This window comes from Pelophylax lessonae (genome assembly GCF_965119305.1).
Source record: "Pelophylax lessonae genome assembly, chromosome: 12".
NCBI lineage: Eukaryota > Metazoa > Chordata > Amphibia > Anura > Ranidae > Pelophylax > Pelophylax lessonae.
The window spans coordinates 218,109,929-218,135,279 of NC_138779.1; the positions used below are offsets into that span (position 1 = coordinate 218,109,929).

The window sequence follows — 25,351 nt, forward strand, 5'->3', positions numbered from 1 at the left end:
ATTAGGACAACTCCCACTCTGGATGAAGGAGCACAGGGGGCACCTTTGGACAGCAGCATTGTCAGGGAAGGGGGGGGGGAGTATTGGCTGTACTAGCAGATTTAGATACACTAACAAATTTAAGCCAAATTCCTTCTCTCTCAATATGCACTGTTACTGTAATAATGACATTAACCTAGGGATGGTCAAAGGGTTAAGTCTTAGCCTAGGGGAGTGCTTTCTAACTGTGTGTGTGTGTGGGGGTGGCTTGTTAAATGATCATAGAGACCTGTGTTCCTATATAGAAGGATCACAGGCACTCTGTGATCATTCCAGAGAGAAGAACAGCTGCCCGTCCTTCTCTCTCAGCAGGGAGCGATTGCGGATGGCCGGCGGCAACCGGTGCCGCTGGTCCTGTGCATCGCCATCCCCGCTGCCTAGTGGGGGCGGGAGCGCACCGTCAGTTGCGCGTGATCGCCCCACAGCACCAGGCAAGCGACTGACGTAGGGCTACATTGGTTCAGGCAGGAGGGGCAGTAAATCTGCAGCGGGCGGGCGGTCTTAATGTGGTTAAACTCAAAATACTAATTTTTTTTTTTTTTTTTAACATTTTGTTAGTTAATATTTTTACGGCTTGAACATATATTTGTACATTTCACATTTTAAAAAGCGCAAAATTAAAAAAATTATTTTATTTGTAAAAAAAACTTTGCATTGCTTTGTACCAGAATCATAATTTTTGTGTCTTTTAAAACGGGAAAAATTACAGAATAAAATCTGCGCTATGTTCAGTAACACACAGTTAACCGCTTGCCGACTGCCGCACAACTATTTACGTCGGCAGTCAGCCCCTCACAGGCAGAGTGACGTAGATCTAGCTAGCCTGTGAGGGTCTAGGGAGCGAGCGCGCGCCCCCGGAGGCGCGCTCCCACGTGGTCACGGATCCCCCCGCGCGTGTGACTGGCGGACCCGATTCTGCCGGTCACTGGGCGATCGTCGGTGCAGAGGGAGAAAGGCAGGCGGCTAATGTAAACAAAGCCGCTTGTCATTCTCCCCTGTGTAAGAACAGTGATCATACGGTTCTACTATGTAGGACCGTTGATCACTGTTCCTACACCTCAAGCCACAGCCAATCACAGTTAGAATCATGCCCCTAGGGACACACACATAGCCCCTCCCTCTCAAAAAAAATTAACCCCTTCACTGCCAGTGTATTTTTACAGTAACAGTGCATATGTATAGCACTGATTACTGCAGTAATGTCACTGGTAACCCCAAAAGTGTCAAAAATGTCAGTCAATGGTCCGATCTGTCCGCCGCAATGTCGCAGTACCGCAAAAAAATCGCAGATCGCCGCCATTACACGTTAAAAAAAAAACAACAAAAATGACAAAAATCTTTCCCTTTGTTAGTAAACGCGATAATTTTTGCGCAAACCAATCAAAATACGCTTTTTGCGATTTTTTTTTTTACCAAGCATATGTAACATAAAACAAATTGGCCGAAAATGTTAAAAAATTTAGATTTTTACATTTTTTGGGGGGGAATTTCATATAAAAAAATGTGAAAAATATTGTTATTTTTGCAAAATTGTCGCTCTTTTTTTGTTTATAGCGCATGATCAAAAAATCGCACAGGTGATCAAATACCACCAAAAGAAAGCTCTGTTTGTGGGAAAAAAAAGGACGTCAAATTCGTTTAGGTACAGCGTCGCACGACCGCGCAATTGTCCGTTAAAGTCACGCAGTGCCGAATCGCAAAATAGGCCCCGGTCAGGAAGGGGGTAAATTCTTCCGGGGCTTAAGTGGTTAAACTAACACTGCTCAAAAAAAAAAGAAAAAAAAAAAAGAAAGAAAAAGTGTATTTTGTTTAGTTTTGTTAGGTTTTGTTGTCAGAATATACATTGAAAAAAAAAATAGAAACATTGTTGCAAGACAATTTCACGAAATGAAAGCCTTAACCTCTTCCTGCCAGCCGCACACATATATGTGGCCTTTCGGCGGGAGGGAATAACGCTGAACAGCTGCATATTTGCATCCTCTGTATATGTAAGCATTTTACTGTGCTGACAGAGCACTCCTAGCACAGTAACTAAAACTTCCCGGCGTATACAGTGCTTGCGATGAGAAACTTTCAATCACGTGACCGCTGTGCCAGCCAAGCACAGTGGTCGCATAATCCGAATGCCTGCCTCAGCCTTGCCAATTTTTCAATCCAGTTAAGGCTATGTTCACATGTGGGCATAGCAAATCGCGGGCAGAATCACCGCAATTCTGCCCGCGATCCGGAAATCATTGCAAATCGCGGGACGCCTGTGCGTTGCCATTAATCTGCAATGGCACCCCAAATGCTGTGCGATGTTGCCGCGATTTCCGCCTGCCGAATCGCGCTAACATTACGCAAACAAAATCGCGGGTCACATGATGCCCCAAAGAAGCTCTTTTATCTTTTTTTGGCATCATGCGACCCGCGGTTTTGTTTGCGCAATATTACCGCGATTTGGCATGCGGAAATCGCGGCAACATCGCACAGCGTTTGGGGTGCCATTGCAAATCAACGGCAACGCACAGGCGTCCCGCGATTTGCAAGGATTTCCGGATCGCGGGCAGAATCGCGGTGATTCTGCCCGCGATCCGCTATGCCAACATGTGAACGTAGCCTGAAGGGTCAGAAGGCTGCTGGGGGAAGAGGTTAAAAAAACAATATTTCTCTTACGTCCTCCGACAGTCGCCGCCTCTTCATATTCGTCACATATGGGGTATTAGACTTTGCTCCGAAGGAGTAGCTAGGCAACAGAATATGTTAACAATAAAGCTTTAACATATCCCACCCTCAAGGGGTGGTCCCCTCAGTCAATACCCTCCTACTTCCTGCAACCATATCTCAGTTTTAATGTCTAGCTTGTCAGGAGTGGCTGGCTCTCTCTGTGCTGGGACTTTTTGTCCCAGGCTCTTTCTTCTTTTTAATATTTTATTTGAGTTTTTTCTCTACCTTTACTTAGCTGTTGTTTTTGTCAGCATTAGTTAGTTCTTCGGACGAAGAGGATCATGCGGACTGGGTCTCGGGCTGATCCCCCTGATCGCAGGTCGTGGGTCAGTGGCTTCCCAGTCTGCCATCGAGCGTTCAGCCAGGTAACGCTCCTGGCACGGTGAACGACCCATCCCTGTTCGGTGCAGGGATGTTTGGTGAGGTGGCTACCTCACTGGACGCTGTGCGGTTTCTTAACCGCCATTGTGTGCGTCTTGAATTGCGACTCTCCCTGCCTCATGTGCAGCGGCTTGTTCGCCTGTGCGGGTTCCCCACGCCATATGAGGTAAGTGTGTCTATGTGGGGACCTGTCTGTCTGGGGGGGGTCTCAGTCTGGGACTGTGTAACCTGCCTTTAATCACACTGCTTGTCTCCCTATCTCTCGGCTGCATGCTGTGGGCTGCAAGGGGGGGGGGGGAGCTGTATGACACTGTGTGTGTCAGGCTGGGCAGTGTGGGAAGCTGTGTGCTGTGGGGCATGTTTTTAATGGCATGTTGGGGCATATACAGCGATCGCTGCGGCGATCTAACATGTATCCATATAATGGGATGAAATTGTGTGTGTTTTTATGCACTGTGGAGCGGCAGTTTCGGCGCCAAACGACGCCATTTTACCGGCGCCCGCTCCGGCCGCATGGTTTACATGCACGGCGGCCATTTTCTTGTAGCCTCCATAGGCTTACATAGAGCGCCCTGGCTGCATCACTTCCTTTTTCCTGGAACACCGGTCGAGGCAGCAGCAGCAGCGGGGTCTCCTCAGGTTTTATCCTTCTATTCCTGTTGTCCATTGCCTGTATTCAGTCTGTATATTCCCTGTGGGGGTCTCATTGTGCCTGAGTGTGTGCGGTGGGCTGCGCTTACCGCGCTTGCTGAAAGGGGACAGTTAACCCTTGGTTGTCTGGCGTACAGGGGCAATGGATTCTCAGGAGGGCAAGTTTCCCACAGTATTGGTGGAAAGCCAGGGGACCGCTGTTTCCCCCCCAGGGGGGGATTTAGCCACTATTGTGGCTGGCCTTGCTGCCCAGGTGCAAATGCTGGTGGCTGCTCAATCTACTAAACGGCCCAGAGTTACTCTGTCCTCCGATTCTGAGGGTGAAGGTGATGGGGCTGTTCTGGCAGGGACCTCCCTATCGGGGTCCCGCTCTTCTCTTGATCTAGTGGGGTCTGAGGTAGAGGCTGAGGTTGAGGGGGTTGATAATTCTCCCCCTGGCTCGCCTGAAGAGCTGGCAATCATGGATGAGTTGATTGCTTCCATTAAGCAGACGCTACGTTTGCAGGACGAAGTGTGTCCCCCCGCTGCCTTGGCGGCTTATGGGACGCAGAGAAAACGCAGGACGCCGCAGGTTTTTCCCTGCAATGCTGATTTTCAGCGCGCGGTAAAGGATCAATGGCGCGATCTGCGCAAACCTTTTGCGGTACCAAGTAAATTCAAGCTGCGTTATCCTTTCTCCCCTGCCACTGATGAACGGTGGTGTGTGCCTCCGCCAGTGGATCATGCAATTGCGGTTTTGAACAAAGCCACTGCGATTCCTGCAGAGGGATCCCCTGTTTTCCGTGATGCCACGGATAGGAGACTGGAGTCTCTTGCCCGTCATACTTATTCTGTTACGGGTTCTATGCTTAAAGCTCTATTTGCTTCTCTCATGGCGGCCCAGGCGATCGCAAGTTGGACGCAGATGCTTAGGCGCGTCCTAGTGGCCGATTCGGCCTCGGCGGCGACCCTGGACATGGTGGATCAGATCCACCAGGGTGTCATGTATCTGTGTGATGCGGACCTGGACCTGATTCCGTTGGCTGCACGTGTGCACAGCGTGGCGGTGTTGTCTCGCCACCTGGTTTGGTTGAAATGTTGGTCGGTGGACCAATCTTCACGTAAAACCTTAGCCAATCTGCCTTATGATGGGTCTCGCCTTTTTGGGGAGTCTCTGGATGTGTTGATTAAGGGGATCACCGGGGGTAAGAGCACTCTCTTGCCCCATTTCCCCAAGGCTAAGGGGGCTTCTGGGAAGAAGCATGCGAATTTTCGGCCCCCTCAGGGGTCCTTTCGTGCCTTTCGGCCGCACTACAAGGGCAAACCGTTCAAGGGTCAGGGCTCTCAGAAGAAACCCTGGTCTGGAAAACAGAAGTCCGGCCAATCCGGACCTGCGGCCCATAACAGTTCGGCCTGAAGGGGCGCCCTCACCCAGTTTTGGGGTGGGGGGACGCTTGCTCGGTTTTCTTCAGCCCTGGTTGGCCCGTGTGCGGGACAGATGGGTTCTGGAAATCGTTCGATCTGGTTACAAGATCGAGTTTCTCTCTCGGCCAGAGAGCAGATTTTTTCCCTCAAATCTACAACTGTCTCCAGAGCGCCTGCGGGATCTGCACCTGGCGGTGCGGGACCTGAGGGCTCAGGGAGTGGTGGTTCCGGTGCCTCATCGGGACAGATTTCGGGGGTTTTATTCCAATCTGTTCACCGTGCCCAGAAAGGAGGGCAAGGTTCGTCCAATTCTGGACTTGAAAGCTCTGAACCGCTCTGTGCGGGTTCGCAAGTTCCGCATGGAATCCCTGCGCTCGGTGGTGGCTGCCCTGGTTCCGGGGGAATTCATGGCCTCCATCGATTTGAAGGATGCGTATCTTCACATCCCCATATTCGAGGGTCATCAGAGATACCTTCGATTTGCCATTGCGGAGGATCACTACCAGTTCGTGGCGTTGCCCTTTGGGCTCGCCTCGGCTCCGCGGGTCTTCACCAAGGTGCTTGCACCAGTTCTGGCATTATTGAGAGCCCAGGGCATTTCTGTCCTGGGGTATCTGGACGACATTCTGATTCGGTCTGCGACCAGTCAGGGTCTGGAGAAGGACCTGTCTGTCACGATGCAAACTCTGCAGGAGTTCGGTTGGACGATAAATGTTCCAAAGTCGACACTGAGTCCGTCGGTTCGTCTTCCCTATCTGGGAATGATACTGGACTCGGTGCAGGCGAAGGTCTTCCTGCCGGAAGACAAACTCAGGACTCTTCAGGAGGCAGTCAGGTCCCTCAGGGACGTTCCGAACTCGTCTCTGCGGACGTGTATGAGATGTCTGGGATTGATGGTCTCGGCTTTCGAGGCGATTCCTTTCGCGCAGTTTCACACGCGGGGTCTCCAGGCGGAGATCTTGTCCAAGTGGGACGGGCGACCTCAATCTCTGGATCTTCAGATCTCGTTGAGTCATCGCACCAGGGAAAACCTTCTGTGGTGGCTCCAGTCCCCGTTGGTGTCCGGGGGCAAGTCGTTTCGTCCGATCTCGTGGACGATAATCACCACGGATGCCAGCCTGTCGGGCTGGGGTGGTGTTCTGGGCGTTCTGTCCGCCCAGGGGACCTGGTCGGAGGGGGAGTCTTCCCTCCCGATCAACATTCTGGAATTGCGTGCGATAAGGCTCTGTCTTCATCGCTGGACGGACCGGCTGCAGGGCTGCCCGGTTCGGGTGCAGACGGACAATGCCACGGCGGTGGCCTACATCAACCACCAAGGGGGCACCAGGAGTGCCCGAGCGGCTCGAGAAGTGGCCGACATTCTGTCTTGGGCCGAGACTCATGTCCCGGCGATAACGGCGGTTCACATTCCGGGAGTGGAGAACTGGCAGGCGGACTATCTGAGTCGCCAGACCCTGGATCAGGGGGAATGGTCTCTCCATCCGGCTGTCTTCCAGATGTTGTGCGCGAAGTGGGGTCTTCCAGATGTGGACCTGTTCGCGTCTCGCCTCAACTACAAGGTGAAGAGGTTCGTGGCAAGGACGCGCGACCCTCGGGCAGACGCGTCGGACGCGTTAGTGGCCCCGTGGCATCAGTACAGGCTGATGTACGCGTTTCCACCGATTCAGTTGCTGTCCCGGTTCCTTCGCAGGTTACACTCGGAACGCAGCACGGTGATTCTTGTGGCACCGGACTGGCCTCGCCGGTCCTGGTACGCAGACCTCGTGAATCTGGCGGTCGACGCCCCCTGGCGTCTGCCTCTTCGGGACGATCTACTGTCTCAAGGACCGATTTACCATCCTGCTTTACAGTCGCTGGCTTTGACGGCCTGGCTGTTGAGACCGAGGTCCTGAAGGAGAAGGGTCTCTCTCCAGAGGTTGTTCATACCTTGATCAACGCGAGGAAGTCTTCCTCGGGGAAGGTTTATTACCGTACTTGGAAGGCCTATTTTGCCTGGTGTGAGTCCAGGGGGTTTTCACCCCGCACGTACTCGGTTTCCCGTGTGCTGTCTTTCCTTCAGACGGGTGTCGATCAGCGTTTGGCGCTGGCTACGATAAAGGGTCAGGTGTCTGCGCTGGCCGTTCTGTTTCAACGTCCCGTGGCTTCCAACTCCTTGGTTGGCACTTTTATTCAGGGTGTGCGGCATCTGGTTCCTCCTAGGAGGGATCCTTTGCCCCCTTGGGACTTGAATCTAGTCCTATCTGTGTTACAACGTGCTCCTTTTGAACAGATCAGGGAGATCTCGTTGTCTATGTTGTCCAAAAAGGTCGCCTTTTTGGTGGCGATCACTTCGGCTCGCAGAGTGTCGGAACTGGCGGCTTTGTCCTGCAAGTCTCCGTACCTGGTTGTTCATTTGGATAAGGTGGTCTTGCGACCTAATCCTTCTTTTCTGCCGAAACGAGTTTCGGAATTCCATCTTAACGAGGATATTGTTTTACCTTTGTTGTGCACGAAGCCTAAACATCCAAAGGAGGTGAGATTGCATTCTCTGGATGTTGTTCGGGCGATTAGGGTTTACCTTAAATCGACTGAGTCTTTTCGAAAGACGGACTCCTTGTTTGTTCTTCCAGAGGGTCCTCGGAAGGGCATGGCGGCTTCCGCCTCTACCATTGCCAAATGGATCAGGCAGACCATTGAACAGGCCTATGCCTTGCAGGGGAAGGTCCCCCCTGTGCCTGTGAAGGCGCACTCTACTAGATCTCTGAGTACGTCTTGGGCCTGTCGTCATGGGGCTTCTGTAGCCCAGGTGTGTAAGGCGGCGACTTGGTCGACCGTACACACTTTCACAAAATTCTACAAAGTAGATGTTCAGGCATCGGCGGATGCTTCCTTTGGCCGCAAGGTTCTTAGTGCGGCTGTTCCATAGGGTCCCTTGTTGGGGACTCCTGGCTGTTGGGATAAGTTTTGTATCCCCTGGTTTTTTGTCTTTTCCTGGGTTGTTGCTCCTGTTGAGCACTTATTTTTGCTGTTGCCCAGCTGGTTTCCTTCCTTTGGTAAGGTTCCTTTCTTTGATGTGGAGACTGCGTTGCCTTTCGGCGCGGATGCGTTTCCCACCCCTCATGTTTGCACTGCTTTGGGACGTCCCCATATGTGACGAATATGAAGAGGCGGCGACTGTCGGAGGACGTAAGAGAAAACGGAATTTTTGTAAAATCTTACCTGTAAAATTCCTTTCTCTGAGTCCTCCGACAGTCGCCGCCCCCGCCCCTCTTTTGGGGTTTGAATGTATACTCTACTGCTATTCCACTAAAACTGAGATATGGTTGCAGGAAGTAGGAGGGTATTGACTGAGGGGACCACCCCTTGAGGGTGGGATATGTTAAAGCTTTATTGTTAACATATTCTGTTGCCTAGCTACTCCTTCGGAGCAAAGTCTAATACCCCATATGTGACGAATATGAAGAGGCGGCGACTGTCGGAGGACTCAGAGAAAGGAATTTTACAGGTAAGATTTTACAAAAATTCCGTTATGTATTATCTGGCTATCCTAAAGTGGTTCTAAAGCTAGAAGGTATTTTACCTAAATATATTCTATGCATTAAGGTAAAAAACATTTTGTGGTCTGCTCCCCCCCCATACTTGGACCTGAACCCCATCTCGATCCAGTGATATGCACGAGAGCAGCAGCTCTCTCCCCTCTCATTGGATTTAGACACAGCAGCAGGAGCAATTGGCTTCTGCTGCTATCAATCACAGCCAGTGAGGAGGAAGCTGGGGGTGGGGGCCGAGCCCTTGTCTGTGTGTCAATGGGAGCAAGCCTGCAGAGTGTCCCCAGGGCTGCTAATAAGGCAGTACAGCCAGCCAGCCCTCCTGTTCTGGGCCCAGGCACCATCAGTTCAAAAGGGGGGCCCAGGCACCTTCTGAGCAGAAGGCCCGGCTGTACTGTCTCGTGCCTCCCCCTTCAGCGCTGCCAACTTCTCTTCCTCTTTCTTTCTACAGGTGGATTTGTCCTAGCACATGTGCCCCTTCCACCTGCTTTCTGCGCCCCCCCCCCCCCGTTTGCCCCTTTGCCCTGCAGCACTTCTGGCTTCCCTCCTCTCCTTCCCGCAGCGACTGCGGGCACAAAGGGAGATGTTTCAGAATAGAGAGTGAGGGAAGGGGCTGGTATATATGTAATTTCCTGAATGAACACAGTGAGCGATCAGTACCAATCACTTCTGTGTCTATTCATCACTGAAGCATAGTAAACTGTCCTTAATATGCTTCAGTTTGTGAATGAGCAGGAAGCCTCAGAGTGTTTCTGATTCATTCATCTGTGCTGCTGAGGCTGCAAAGGAAGGGACTGATACATCTATGTCCTCGGTCACTTTCAGCTGGGAAGGGGGGGGGCCTGTCAGGTAGGTTGTATGATTTCTAACGGCAGCCCTGAGTGTCCCCAAAGCAAGTGACTTGCTATGGGGGCACTTGGTAGGGGGTGGAGCCTGGAGCACCACCAGGGGACCCAAGAAGAGGAGGATCAGGGCTGCTCTGTGCAAAACCATTGCACAGAGTGGGTAAGTATAACATGCATATTATTTTAATTAGTATTATTATTTATAAAATATTAATTGAAGGTTTACAATCATTTTAAGTCAGTGATTCCAAACTCCTGTCCTCGGGACCCACTTACAGGCCAGGTTTGCAAGATAACTGATATACATGCCAGGTGATATCATTTGCTGCTCGCTAATTGCAGTATTCTAGGCTGCATCTCCCCAAGGTAATACTTAAAATCTGGCCTGTTAGCGGGCCCTGTGGACCGGAATTGAGAAACACTAGTTTAACCACTTCTGAACCGGGCCTTTTTCTTTAAAATCAGTTTTTCTTTTGCTAGAAAATTACTTAGAACCCCCAAACATTCGATTTTTTTTTTTAGCAGAGACCCTAGAGAATAAAATGGAGATCGTTGCAATATTTTTTTTTTTTATCACACCGTATTTGCGCAGCGGTCTTACAATTAAAAAATAAGAAAATCGTAAAGTTAGCCCAATTTTTTTTCTATAATGTGAAAGATAATGTTACGCTGAGTAAATAGATACCCAACATGCCATGCTTCGAAATTGCGCACGTTCGTGGAATGGCAACAAACATTGCTACTTAGAAATCCCCATAGGCAACAGTTTAAAATTGTCTGCAGGTTACCAGTTTAAAGTTACAAAGGAGTTCTAGGACTAAAATGATTGCTCTCGCTCTAACGATCGCGGCGATACCTCACATGTGCGGTTTGAACATTGTTTACATATGTGGGCGTGACTTGCATCTGCGTTCGCTTCTGAGCGTGAGCTAACGGGGACGGGGCGCTTTAATTTTAAATTTTTCCTATTTATTTTATCTTTTATTTTTTATTTTTACACTTTTTTTTTTTTTTTTTTTTTTTAAATGCGATTACTTTTATTCCCGTTATAAGGAATGTAAGCATCCCTTGTAATAGAAATAAGCAGGACAGGTCCTCTTTAATGTGAGATCTGGGGTCAAAAAGACCTCACATCTCACATCTACACTAAAAAAAGAAAAAAAAAATGGGCTCCTTAAGAGCCGGTTCACACTGGGGCGACTTGTCAGGCGACCTGGTCGCCTGACAAGTCACCGTGGGTCGCCTGCCATAGAGAAGCTGTGGACCCGTTCTAATAGGAGCGACACAAGTCGCTCCAACTTAGAAAAAGGGTCCTGTACTACTTTGGGGCGACCTGCATTGACTTCAATGATATGAAGTCCGTGCATGCCGCTCCGAGGTTGTGGTGCGAGCTGCGCACCGCGACTTCACAGGTCGCCCCGGCAAGTCGGGTCGCGCCTATGTGAACCGGCTCTATATCCGTTGCTAGGAAGGGACATTTGACGTTGCTCCGGTCCTCAAAGGCCATATGGAGACCATATTGCCCTCACTCAACTTCCTGCCTGAGGGGACAGCGAACCGGATCGTTTTCCGCACTACCAACGGGTCCGGTAAGTGGGGAAAACAACTGGGAAGTGGCGGGAGGGGCACCTCTCTCCCGCCAGTGCCATCTTAACAGTATTAAAGGGTCCCGACTCCCGGGCAATGCAGTGCACTGGGGCCCTTCCTACACAAGCACCCACGAGACTAAAAATGCAAATAAGACTATATAAGATACGTATAAGATATATAAGATAATATATCTATACAATAGATAGATAGATAGATAGATAGATAGATAGATAGATAGATAGATAGATAGATAGATAGATAGATAGATAGATAGATAGATAGATAGATAGATAGATAGATAGATAGATAGATAGATAGATAGATAGATAGATAGATAGATAGATAGATAGATAGATAGATAGATAGATAGATAGATAGATAGATAGATAGATAGATAGATAGATAGATAGATAGATAGATAGATAGATAGATAGATAGATAGATAGATAGATAGATATTATGAGATAGATAGATAGATAGATAGATAGATAGATAGATAGATAGATAGATAGATAGATAGATAGATAGATAGATAGATAGATAGATAGATAGATATTATGAGATAGATAGATAGATAGATAGATAGATAGATAGATAGATAGATAGATAGATAGATAGATAGATAGATAGATAGATAGACAGATAGACAGATAGACAGATAGATAGATAGATAGATAGATAGATAGATAGATAGATAGATAGATAGATAGATAGATAGATAGATAAGATAAGACTATATAATTCGGATGCACACGGGGAATCGGGACTAATGCTTGGCTGGGGCTGGCTCGCTGGGCAGGTGGGGCCCCCCGAGGCAACTGCCCAGTGTGCCCATTCGGTAATATGGCCCTGTCTCCTGCCGCCCAAAAAGGTGATCCCACGGCGAATCCGCCGCTGGGACCACCCTCATTTTAAAGTGGAACGCCCACCGTTTAAAAAAAAAATACCAGTGTCTGGGCAGCTATCTGCTGCCATAACCCCGGTATTTAACGTCAAAGTACTGACGTATATACACGGCGGCGCGGTCCGTAAGTGGTTAAGTAATGACAAAGTTATCAACGAACAACGGAATTGAAAAAACAATAAATTGTATTTAAAAAAAAAAATAAATAAATTTAATAAAACATTTTTAATTTTATTAGACAATTTAAATTAAAAATAAATAAATAAATAAATAAATAAATAAATAAATAAATAAATAAATTAAAAACAAATAGAATTGTAAAAACTGCTCTGGTCCATAAAGGCTACATTCACACCTGAGCGTAGCGTTTTCGCGCGTTTTTTACCGTGATTTTACCGCGATTTTTACCGCGATTTTACCACGATTTTTACCGCGATTTACAGGCGTTTTTTGAGCAAGAGTTTTTCGATTGAATAGAAACCAATGAAAAACGCCTGTAATCTGCCCAAAAAGAAGCTCATGTACTTTTTTGAGCGTTGGGCGTTTTGCTTACAGCGTCAAAACGCTCAGATGTGAACAGGGGCCATTGAAATGAATAGGATTTGTCTTGTTGGGCGTTTTGAGAGCTGATCCTAGAGCAGAAAAACTCCCCAAAAACGCCCCAAAACGCCTACATGTGAACGGAGCCAGAGGGCGAACAGACGTGGGTGACGAAGTGGTCCAGTGGGGGTAAACTGCTAGTGTACCTTCAGCCTCGTTCATGCAGGCATCAAGGGAGCAGAAAAACCAGACGATTGATCCACATCTTTACTGCCCCTAAAAAAAAAACAAAGTTCTGAGCAAACTCTGTTGCTGTCATAGTAATCACAAGCACACAAAAAAAAACAAAAACTGATTAAAAAAGTGATAAAAAACAAAAAGGAAAACACATATGGCATTTTTTTTTTAGCTACCCAACAAGGACTACATACTGATTTATTAGTACCACAAGTGTTTCCCTTTAAGAGAATAAAACCACACCCTCTTCAGTCATTTTGGCGACCCCGAGCGTTGAATCATTAGAAGCCCGGAACATTCTGTGGTCACTTGCAGACGACATCTAACCTCATTTACCAGCTCGGCACAAATGAAACTGCTGATTGCGCTTCTGGCTCAGCTCGTTGCAAGTCGAGGCTGACGTAACACAAAGACTATCCAAAGCGACTCCGCAACTCTAATGCTGATCGACAGACCGGCACAAACTTATCCCACCATAGAATAGTTACCAAAATAGATATATATAGGGGATGATTTACTAAAACTGGAGAGTGCAAAACAGTGGCGGCTGGTGCTCCACGGGCCGGGGGGGGGGGGATGGGCGGAAGATGGACTGCACCATACACCCCCCCCCCAGCCCCCACCAGGCCGCACACTAGGACCACACCAGGACCCCGGACCCCCCCATGGCTCATTCACCCTCAGCGGCGGCAGCAGCTTCAGCTTCAGCTTTGGCTTCCTCCCCCTCAGTAGAAGCGTCTCCTCCCCCATGCCCAATGGCATGGCTTCTATTTTTGGCCAATCAGGAAACAGGTCTCAGGACCCGCTTCCTGATTGGCCAGGAGGTGGATCCATGTGGCACAATGGACACAAGTGGGTGGGCTCGGGCGCAGTGCTCTGTGTATATATATGTATATATATATATATATATATATACACACATATATATATACATATACATATATATATATATACATTTTTTAACATTTTAGGCCAATTTGTTTTCTGCTACATATTTTTGGTAAAAAAATAAATCGCAATAAGCGTATTTTGATTGGTTTGCGCAAAAGTTATTGCGTTTACTAACTACGGTAAAGTTTTATGTCATTTTTATTGTTTTTTTTAACTAGTAATGGCAACGATCTGGGGTTTTTTTTTTTTTTTTTTTTTTTTAGTGGGACTGCGACATTGCGACGGACAGATCGGACCCCTGACTGACATTTTTGACACTTTTGGGGGGGGGGGGACCGGTGACATTACTACAGTAATCAGTGCTAAAAATATGCAATGTTACTGTAAAAGTGACACTGGCAGGGAAGGGGTTAACTTTATTGGTGATCAAGGGGTTAAGTGTGTCCCTAGGGGCGTGATTCTAACTGTTAGGGGGCGTGGCTAGTGAAGTAATCACAGAGACATACAATCCTACATAGCAGAATCACATAGCCTATGTGCCTACTTCAGGGAGAATGACAGGCGGTTGTGTTTACATCAGCCGCCTGTCTTTCTCCCTCTCCAGCGGGAGATCGCGAGTGGCTGGCGCCCATCGGAGCCGCCGGTCACAAGCGCTGGCTAGGCAGGGAACGAGCCGGGTGGGAGCACACCGCGGGCGGCGCGCGCTCGTCCCCTACAGGCTCGTGGGCGAGCGGCGTAGGTTTACGTCGCTTTGCCTGTAGGGGGCTGACTGCCGCAGTAAATAGTCGTGCGGCGGTCGGCAAGTGGTTAAATCGTGTTATAAAGCACAGTGCTTTGCTGTGTAATTTGGCCCCTTCTATCACCTAAAATACCTGGCTGATCCTGCCTGGCTATGTCCTCCCCTCTGTAAACTGACCACGGTATACCATGGCTGCTGAGCCCTGACACCGTGGTCAGTTTACGTGTCTCCATCATCCGCTGCCCTCCTATCCTCCTCTGTCCTATCTCCCCCCTCCCCTCCCTGTCTGCTCCTGTGTCAGTGCCCCCCTCCCCTCCCTGTCTGCTCCTGTGTCAGTGCCCCCCCTCCCCTCCCTGTCTGCTCCTGTGTCAGTGCCCCCCTCCCCTCCCTGTCTGCTCCTGCGTCAGTGCCCCCCTCCCCTCCCTGTCTGCTCCTTTGTCAGTGCCCCCCCTCCCCTCCCTGTCTGCTCCTGTGTCAGTGCCCCCCCCTCCCCTCCCTGTCTGCTCCTGTGTCAGTGCCCCCTCCTCCCCTCCCTGTCTGCTCCTGTGTCAGTGCCCCCCCCTCCCCTCCCTGTCTGCTCCTGTGTCAGTGCCCCCCTCCCCTCTCTGTCTGCTCCTTTGTCAGTGCCCCCCCTCCCCTCCCTGTCTGCTCCTGTGTCAGTGCCCCCCCCTCCCCTCCCTGTCTGCTCCTGTGTCAGTGCCCCCCCCTCCCCTCCTGCTGCTGTAGTTTCATTTAAAGTTTCATATCCTGTCTACATTTTGTTTAATAATCCTGTGTGCCCCTGTGTCTGTGTTTTAATAAAAAAAAGGCGCTCTTTACCAGTTTTCAGCACGCCGCTCGTCGCTCATGTGACCCGCCGCCTCTCTCCTCCTCTCCCCCCTCCCCTCTTCCTCCCCTCATGACTGACATCAGTGAGGAATCCTTGGCCCCGCCCCCTGCAGGCAGCTGTGAGACGAGGAGAGGAGAGAGCCTACGGGTCACGTGAGCGGTACTCGGCCCTCTGAAAACTGGTAAAGAACGGCTTATTTTTTTTAAAACACTTTACACAGGGGCACACAGGATTATTAAACAGACCAGACAGGATGGTATAAAGTGGCTTAACAACTACTTGAAAGGGGAAGTTGAGATTCCAGGGGGGGGGGCACTTGCCCCCCCTTGCTCCGACCTGCGGGCGCCCATGGTTAGAGGATATTTCCTTATCACCCAGAAACAATAGCAAATCGCGAGGACCAGTCTTAGCTCTCCGATATGCTTTTTTGATACACTTTTTACTATACCCTCTATTCAGAAAGTGCCGACGCAAATCCTGTGCCTCCTGTTCGAAATTCCCCAATTCGGAGCAATTTCTACGGATCCTGCAGTATTGTCCCCAATTAAAACATTTATTGTTTTTAGCTATTGTAAGATTTTTTTTTTGTTTTCGGCACACTCAGATCCCCCATTTCCAGTGCCTCTTCCTTACTTTGGGACCTGGAACATACTTTGTAGTTTTTACTGTTTTTTTGGGGGGGACGATGCCAGTATTTTTATATACAGGAATTTCCCTCCAGCCAGCACTTTTCTTGTTATCACGTATAATGGTAGCGGGGACTGCAGAGGGTTAATTCGTCTGATTCAGCGTGTGGTCTCACCGCCGACTTACATAAATAAAACTTGGAGGAACATGTGACCCACTGCCGGCAGACGGGTGGAAGGGAGCCAAAAACAGAACCGAGAACAGAGTCTCGTATAGACTGCAGACGGGGTTCTCTGAATCATCGCCTACTGGGGGGAAATTACCGAACACTGGAGCGCTCAGAATCCGGTGCAGCTCTGCATGGCAGCCAATCAGCTTCTAACTTCAGCTTGTTCCCTTAAGCTTTGACAATAAAACCTGGAAGCTGATTGGCTCCCATGCACAGCTGCACCAGATTTTGCACTCTCCAGTTTTCAAAAATCCCCCCATCATCTTCGATTATTGATTATCACATATAGAATGTGTATGGTGATCCCCGGACTCATCATCTTCTATTATTGATTATCACATATAGAATGTGTATGGTAATCCCCAGACTCATCGTCTTCTATTATTGATTATCACATATAGAATGTGTATGGTGATCCCCGGACTCATCATCTTCTATTATTGATTATCACATATAGAATGTGTATGGTAATCCCCAGACTCATCGTCTTCTATTATTGATTATCACATATAGAATGTGTATGGTAATCCCCAGACTCATCGTCTTCTATTATTGATTATCACATATAGAATGTGTATGGTAATCCCCAGACTCATCGTCTTCTATTATTGATTATCACATATAGAATGTGTATGGTGATCCCCGGACTCATTGTCTTCTCTTATTGATCACATATAGAATGTGTATGGTGATCCCCGGACTCATTGTCTTCTCTTATTGATTATCACATGTAGAAGATATATGGTGATCCCCAGACTCCTCGTATTCTATTATTGATTATCACATATAGAATGTGTATGGTAATCCCCAGACTCATCGTCTTCTCTTATTGATTATCACATGTAGAATGTGTATGGTGATCCCCAGACTCATCATCTTCTCTTATTGATTATGACATATAGAATTTGTATGGTGATCCCCAGACTCCTCATATTCTATTATTGATTATCACATGTAGAATCTGTATGGCGATCTACAGACTCATTGTCTTCTCTTATTGATTATCACATATAGAATGTGTATGGTGATCCCCGGACTCATCGTCTTCTCTTATTGATTATTACATATACAATGTGCATGGTGATCCCCGGACTCATTGTCTTCTCTTATTGATTATCACATATAGAATGTGTATGATGATCCCCGGACTCATCGTCTTCTATTATTGATTATCTCATATAGAATGTGCATGATGATCCCTGGACTCTTAATCTCCTTTTATTGAGTATCACATATACAATGTGTATGGTGATTCCCAGACTCATTGTCTTCTCTTATTGATTAGCACATATAGAATGTGTATGGTGATCTCCGGATTCCTTCTCTTCTGTTATTGATTATCACATATAGAATGTGTATGGTGATTCCCAGTCTCATCGTCTTCTATCATTGATTATCACATATAGAATGTGTATGGTAAACCTTCTGGCTCATCGTCTTCTCTTATTTATTGGCAGGCATAGAACCTCAAACCGAACTACTGGGTGAGTGGCGGCAATTGACGCCTACTAAGTATGAACTTTAAAGAGGACCTGTCATGGGAGGAACACTATGGGAAACTACGAGCATAGCGAGAGAGAGCACACGGAGCAACCCCAGTGTACAGATAGCAGCCTATACATAACTACAAGTCTCAGCAGTGCCAGTGTCCACATAGCAGCATGCAGTTGATATGGCACTACAAGTCCCAGCAGCCCCAGTGCTTAGAAAGCAGCACACGGACAATACAGAACTACAAGTCCCAGTGTAGAGATAGCAGCCTATAAAGCACTACAAGTCCAAGCATTCTCAGTGCCCAGATAACAGCATGTAGTCAATAAGGAACTACAAGTCCCAGCAGTCCCAGTGCCCAGTAAGCAGCATATAGACAATAAGGAACTACAAGTCCCAGTGTATAGCTAGCCACACACAGCCAATTTGGATCTACAAGTCCCAGCAGTTCCAATGTCCAGATAGCATCACACAGAAGATACAGGACTATAAGTCCCAGCAGTCTCAGTGGTTAAATATCAGCATGTAGTCAATACTGAACTTCAAGTCTCTGCAGTCCTAGTGTCCAGATACCAGCACGTACTCCATACAGAAATACCAGTCCCAGTGCCCAGATAACAGCATGTAGTCAATAGGGAACTACAAGTCCCAGCAGTCCCTATGTCCAGATAGCAGCACACACAGCCAATACAGAACTACAAGTCTCAGCAGTCCCAGGGCCTAGATATCAACATGTACTCAATATAGAACTACAAGTCCCTGCAGTCCCAGTGTCCAGATAGCAGCATGAAGTCAATAAGGAACTACAAGTCCCAGCAGTCCATATGTCCAGATAGCAGCACACACAGTCATTACAGAACTACAAGTCCCAGCAATCCCAGCTCTCCGTTAGCAGCATGCAGCCAGGCGCCTGGTATTATATTCATTAGTTATGCACTATTTGTCTCGGAGTGTCTCCTCTGACTGTTGTGGAATTCTATTCTCGGATAATCCTTCTTATCGATATTTGTTTTCCTCCGCAGAGAACGGTTCGGGGAAGGTCAGACCAGGTGAGATCTGAGGACAGCGCTGGGCGGGGTCACAGCAATCAGAATTCAGCGGGCGAGGATTCCTAAAAGATGATTGGCTGATGGGTTACCGATGCTGTCCAACCCTCCATGAGGGATCTGACCGCCAAACAATCATTCTGAAGCCAACCACACACTATAAAATCTTATCATGCAATCTCCTGCAGATCCACCATCAATTATGCATGTTTGATACAAATGCAGTGAATTGTTAGGGGAGTCCTCGTATAGTTTTAGTAAATCTAAATGAGATTGTACAATCAGATTGTATGGTTTATGTCCAGCTTTAAGATCACTAATGTACAATACAGTCTTACTGAACAATCTCCTAGAGCAGGGGTGTCAAACACAATTTCATTGTGGGCCATATCAGCATTATGGTTGCCCTCAAAGGGCCAGTTGTATCTGTAGGATTAGATGTCCAGAGCCCCCCACGCCACCTTACACCCCTACATGAGATGTCAAGAACCCCCCACCATTAGAAGTCAAGGGTCACCCACCCTTCTTTACATCACAATGCACCCCCTTACCTTGTGCTGCTGCCAGGAAGAAGATGCAGGTGGATCTGGGAAGAAGTGTAGGGTCTGAAGGAGAACTGAAGTCAGCTTTCAGAGTCTGCTGAATGCTGAGACCAGGGGAGGCAAAGGCAAGGTAGTGTTTCCGCTGCACAGAGAGGTGCAGGATCTGCAGGAGGAGTTCTGCCCTTCTCTCTGCTGCGAACTGCTGAGAAGGGGGGGGGGGATTGGCAAAGATGAGCCTTTCTGCAGCTGCACAGAGGAATGCAGGATCTGGCAAAGGAGTTCTGTCCTCTCTGCTGCCGACTACAGAGACAAGGTGGGGCAGAGACAAGGGGGGGGGGGTGCCATAGCAGCAGGAGAGGTGCGAGGGCCACATGAAATTGCCTGGGGGGCCACATTCAGCCCGTGGGCCTTGTGTTTGACACCGGTGTCCTAGAGCAAGGATATGCAAACTGTGGCCCTCCAGCTGGTGCAAATCATCATGCCTCTGCCTCTGGCCGTCATGCTTGTGTGGCTGTCAGAGTCTTGCTATGCCTCGTGGGACTTGTAGTCCTGCAACAGCTGGAGGGCCACAGTTTGCATATCCCTGTCCAAAACTATGAGGACCTACCTAATATATCCAATCAATATGTATCTTGCACTTGCACTACATAGGCTCTTGCACTACATAGTTGTTGGTAGATCTAAAGGAGATTGTACAATTAGATTGTATGGTGCGTGCTGAGTTATATGGGGGGGGGGGGGCGTGTATGTCTGTGTCCAAGGGGAGGAGAGGAGATTGCGATTCTCCGATATCTGCACACACTTTACTGATCATCGATGTATCTGAACCCTCAGCAGGAAGGATAGGTCAGAGGAGGCCGAATGAAAGCTGCTGAATTCTGATTGGTTTATGAAATGCTATATGGCCAGCACATACTATAATGTTGGTAACAGATGACAGTAGGGCTGTAAAGAGCTAAGTTACCACCTACTGTCTAAGAACAGTACCAATAATATGTACTGACATTGCCATGTACTGCCATCTACTGACAAACTGACACCTTGTACATTTACTTGCTTCTTATAAAGATCGATCTTTGTGTTTTCCCTAATAATGGAGTCATTCTTTTCTTTTCAGCTCAGGAAATCATTCTAATTATGGGATGTGTTGTAGCGATGCTCTGCACAGGAACTCACAACGGTAAGTGTAACACTTCTGTGGATAGTTCACAGTTCACACCACAATTTCTGTCCTCTGGATGCATTTCTGCATGTGTGTTTTTAATGCGTTCTGGTGCATTTTTCCCCTCTTTTTTTTTTTCCTTATCTCAATTAAAAACGTGCATTTCAGTGCATTTTTGTTATGCTTTTTTTACTCCTTCCAGTGCAATGTTTATGCATTTTGCTGTGTTCTAGATGTGTTCAATACAGAAAAAATGTATCATACATCACAGCAGAGCAGGTCTGGTCGTTCAGCCCATGCGATGTAATGAAAGGGGTGGGGTCAGACACAAGATTCGAAAGGATCAAGGCTGTGATTTGAGGGTATTGGGTCAAGGATATGACTTGAGTGTGGTCAGGGGTGGGGTCAGACACAAGATTCGAAAGGATCAAGGCTGTGATTTGAGGGTATTGGGTCAAGGATATGACTTGAGTGTGGTCAGGGCTTTGACTCGAGGGTATCGGGTCAAAGCTGTGACTTGAAGGTTTTGGGTCAAGCCTGTGACTTGAAGGTTTCAGGTCAAGGCTGTGGCTTGAGGGTTTCGGGACAAGGCTGTGGCTTGAAGGTATCCGGTCAAGGCTTTGACTTGAGGGTTTCAGGTCAAGGCTGTGGCTTGAAGGTTTCGGGTCAAGGCTATGACTTGAGGGTTTCAGGACAAGACTTTGGCTTGAGGGTTTTGGGACAAGGCTGTGGCTTGAAGGTATCGGGTCAAGGCTGTGGCTTGAAGGTATCTGGTCAAGGCTGTGGCTTGAAGGTATCGGGTCAAGGTTGTGGCTTGAAAGTATCGGGTCAAGGCGGAGTCTTGAGGGTTTTGGGTCAAGGTTGTGACTTGAGGGTTTCGGGTCAAGACTGTGACTTGAGGGTTTCGGGTCAAGGCTGTGACTTGAGGGTTTTGGGTCAAGGCTGTGACTTGAGGGTTTCCAGTCAAGGCTGTGACTTGAGGGTTTCGGGTCAAGGCTGTGACTTGCGGTTTTTGGGTCAGGATAGTGACTTGTTGGTTTTGGGTCTGTGATTTGAGGGTTTTGGGTCAAGGGTGTGACCTGAGTGTATCGGGTCAGAGCTATGATTTGAGAGTACTGGGTCAAGGCTGAGAGTGTCAGGTCAGGGCTGTGGCTTGAAGGTATCAGGTCAGGGCTGTGGCTTGAAGGTATCGGGTCAAGGCTGAGGCTTAAAAGCATCAGGTCAAGGCTGAGTCTTGAGGGTTTCGGGTCAAGGTTGTAAATTGAGGGTTTCGGGTCAAGTATGTGACTTGAGGGTTTCGGGTCAAGGCTGTGACTTGAGGGTTTTGGGTGAAGGATGTGACTTGAGGGTTTCTGGTCAAGGCGTGAGTTGAAGGTTTCGGGCCAAGGCTGTGGCTTGAGGGTTTCGGGACAAGGCTGTGGCTTGAAGGTATCGGGTCAAGGCTGTGACTTGAGGGTTTCAGGTCAAGGCTGTGGCTTGAAGGTTTCGGGTCAAGGCTGTGACTTGAGGGTTTCGGGACAAAACTGTGGCTTGAGGGTTTTGGGACAAGACTGTGGCTTGAAGGTATCGGGTCAAGGCTGTGGCTTGAAAGTATCAGGTCAAGGCTGAGTCTTGAGGGTTTTGGGTCAAGGCTGTGACTTGAGGAATTCGGGTCAAGGCTGTGACTTGAGGGTTTTCGGGTCAAGGCTGTATCTTGAGGGGCTCGGGTCAAGGCTGTAACTTGAGGGTTTCGGGTCAAGGCTGTGGTTTGAAAGTGTCGAGTCAAGGCTGTGACTTGCGGTTATTAGGTCAGGATAGTGACTTGTTGGTTTTGGGTCTGTGATTTGAGGGTTTTGGCTCAAGGGTGTGACCTGAGTGTATCGGGTCAGAGCTATGATTTGAGAGTACTGGGTCAAGGCTGAGAGTGTCAGGTCAGGGCTGTGGCTTGAAGGTATCAGGTCAGGGCTGTGGCTTGAAGGTATCGGGTCAAGGCTGAAGCTTGAAAGTATCAGGTCAAGGCTGAGTCTTGAGGGTTTCAGGTCAAGGTTGTAAATTGAGGGTTTCGGGTCAAGGCTGTGACTTGAGGGTTTCGGGTCAAGGCTGTGACTTGAGGGTTTTGGGTTAAGGCTGTGACTTGAGGGTTTCTGGTCAAGGCTGTGACTTGAAGGTTTCGGGCCAAGGCTGTGGCTTGAGGGTTTCGGGACAAGGCTGTGGCTTGAGGGTTTCGGGACAAGGCTGTGGCTTGAGGGTTTCGGGACAAGGCTGTGGCTTGAAGGTATCGGGTCAAGGCTGTGACTTGAGGGTTTCGGGTCAAGGGGCTGTGGCTTGAAGATTTCGGGTCAAGGCTGTGACTTGAGGGTTTTGGGACAAGGCTTGTGACTTGAGGGTTTCGGGTCAAGGCTGTGACTTGAGGGTTTTGGATCAAGGCTGTGGCTTGAAGGTTTCGGGTCAAGGCTGTGGCTTGAAGGTTTCGGGTCAAGGCTGTGACTTGAGGGTTTTTGGGACAAGGCTGTGGCTTGAAGGTATCGGGTCAAGGCTGTGGCTTGAAGGTATCGGGTCAAGGCTGAGTCTTGAGGGTTTCGGGTCAAGGCTGTGACTTGAGGGTTTCAGGTCAAGGCTATGACTTGAGGGTTTCGGGTCAAGGCTGTGGTTTGAAGGTATCGAGTCAAGGCTGTGACTTGCAGTTATTGGGTCAGGATAGTGACTTGTTGGTTTTGGGTCTGTGATTTGAGGGTTTTGGGTCAAGGGTGTGACCTGAGTGTATCGGGTCAGAGCTATGATTTGAGAGTACTGGGTCAAGGCGGAGAGTGTCAGGTCAGGGCTGTGGCTTGAGGGTATCAGGTCAGGGCTGAGAGTATCGGTCAGGGCTGTAAATTGAGGGTGTCGGATAAGGGCTGAGAGCATCAGGTCAGGGATGTGATTTGAGGGTATCTGGCTAGGTTTGTGAATTGAGGTCAAGCCTGAGAGTATCAGGTCAAAGCTGAGAGTTTCAGGTCAGGGCTGTATTTGGGGGTATTGGGTCAAGGTCAAGAGTGTCAGGTCAAGGCCATGACTTGAGGTTATCAGGTCGTGGCTGTGACTTGAGGGTATTGGTTCAAGGCTGTGACTTGAGGTTATCAGGACACGTCCATGACTTGAGGGTATTGGGTCAAGGCCGTGATTTGAGGATAGAAGGTCAAGGCTTGCTCCCCCACTGAGACAGTAATCTGCAGAGACCCTTGTTGGTGGTCTGGCCTGATTTCTTTAATGATTTTATAATTTTTTTGCAGGTTTTCGGTGGTGATCAAGTCGATGGACGCTACACAGCTAGAGCACTAAAACACTGCCAGCAGATTTCAATAACTTTACAAGGACAGCTGTGTGATTTACTCATCATTGTCACTAAAATCAGGATTTACACAATGGTCCATGTCTCCCTCTATAAGCATGACGGGTCGGGGCTACAGATCAGTTTTAGGAATTCACCACTTACTGAGTGACATAGAAATCTGCCAATAGAAGAAGGAACAACTCTGATCTCAAGCTCTGTGTTCGTTCCGGCTTTCCTGCAATGCGGATTGGTACAATGTAGCATTTAGAAGGAAAAATTATTTTTGCTGACGCTGCGACTCCTGGGTACTTCTTTATCCTCCACTCACCTGATTTTGGGTGGATCGCCTGATGATCTTGTGCACCTGGCTGAACATTTCAATGGAAAACAGAAAACGACAAGTCTCTTTCCTTCAGAGATAAACTGAATTTAGGAGATATCTGCACCTACCTCCCTCCTCCAAACTCTTTTCACTTAAGGGTCTATTTATAAAAAATAAAAACAAAATCTCTCAATCATTCGGACAACCATCACAAATTATCCTCCTATCCAATGCACTTGTTCCTGATGATCATTAGCTCCATCTAGTGGCCATAATGCTTTATCTTCTGGAAACATCTCCATAAGGAAAATACTGCATTGTGCCCACCAGATGGAGCTATCATTGGAAATTAACATTCTGGGAAAATTATGGGGATTATTTGTGATGGATATAGGAATGCTTGAGACTTTCGCCCAGGGAATAATATGTAAATGGACCACTTAAAGTGTAAATCCAGGGATGACCCAAATTGACCCCCAAACCTCCCTCTCCCCCTTTAGATCCTGATTACCTTGTTCCTATTATGAGAAACAACTTTTATTGCTCCCTGTGACATCATCACCAGCTGCAGAGGCAGAAACTGGGAGGGCAATTCCTGATGCACACCCCCAGAACTATATCTCCCAAGAGCCTTTTTTCCTATACAGTGTGTGGGCAGAGAGACAAGGCAGCTGTATTGTTTTGCAGAGAAAGGAATCAATGAATCCACATGGAGAGGGACAGAGAGGACTGGGGGATAGGTGGAGTTCTGTGGACCAGCAGAGGGGGGAACTGGGAGGCTACAGATGTAGGCACATCCCCTCCCCAGAATGACATCTCCCAAGAGCCTTTTCCTTTACCTTGGGTGGGCAGAGAGCAAGGCAGCTGTATTATTTAGCAGAGAAAGAAAACAATGAATCCAAGTGGAGAGGGGCGGGGGATGAGTGGAGTTCTGTAGTCCAGCAGATGCAGGAACCAGGAGACCAATTCCTACTGATGTAGGCTCCAGAACTATATCTCCCAAGAGCATTTTCCTATACAGCATGTGGACAGAGAGGCAAGGCAGCTGTATTGTTTTGCAGGGAAATAAACCAATAAATCCATGTGGAGAGGGACAGAGGGCAGTAGGGGGGATGGATGGAGTTCTGTAGTCCAGCAGGCAGGGCTGACAATGCTGGTTGGGATTTGCAGCAGCCCAACAAGGAAGCACACTGGATTTATGGCAGATCAGCAGGTATTTTTTTTTTCTGTACCTCTAGCAAAAGGGATAACATACAGGGATTTATTTATTTATTTTTTTGCACAGATATACACTTTAATAATTGCTTAAGCCAAGCGTGCATATTTAGGGCGGGGCCTGTCCATTGACATTCCATTTAGG

The 25,351-nt window shown here is 48.2% G+C and overlaps 1 long non-coding RNA gene across 1 annotated transcript; it reads left to right on the plus strand.

The window, feature by feature from the left end:
* Window positions 1-18,653: 18,653 nt before the first annotated feature.
* LOC309568464 lies at window positions 18,654-24,478 on the plus strand. The gene is made up of 3 exons (XR_014226024.1): window positions 18,654-18,679; window positions 20,336-20,398; window positions 23,629-24,478. It is a non-coding gene; the product is annotated as an uncharacterized lncRNA (long non-coding RNA).
* Window positions 24,479-25,351: the final 873 nt, after the last annotated feature.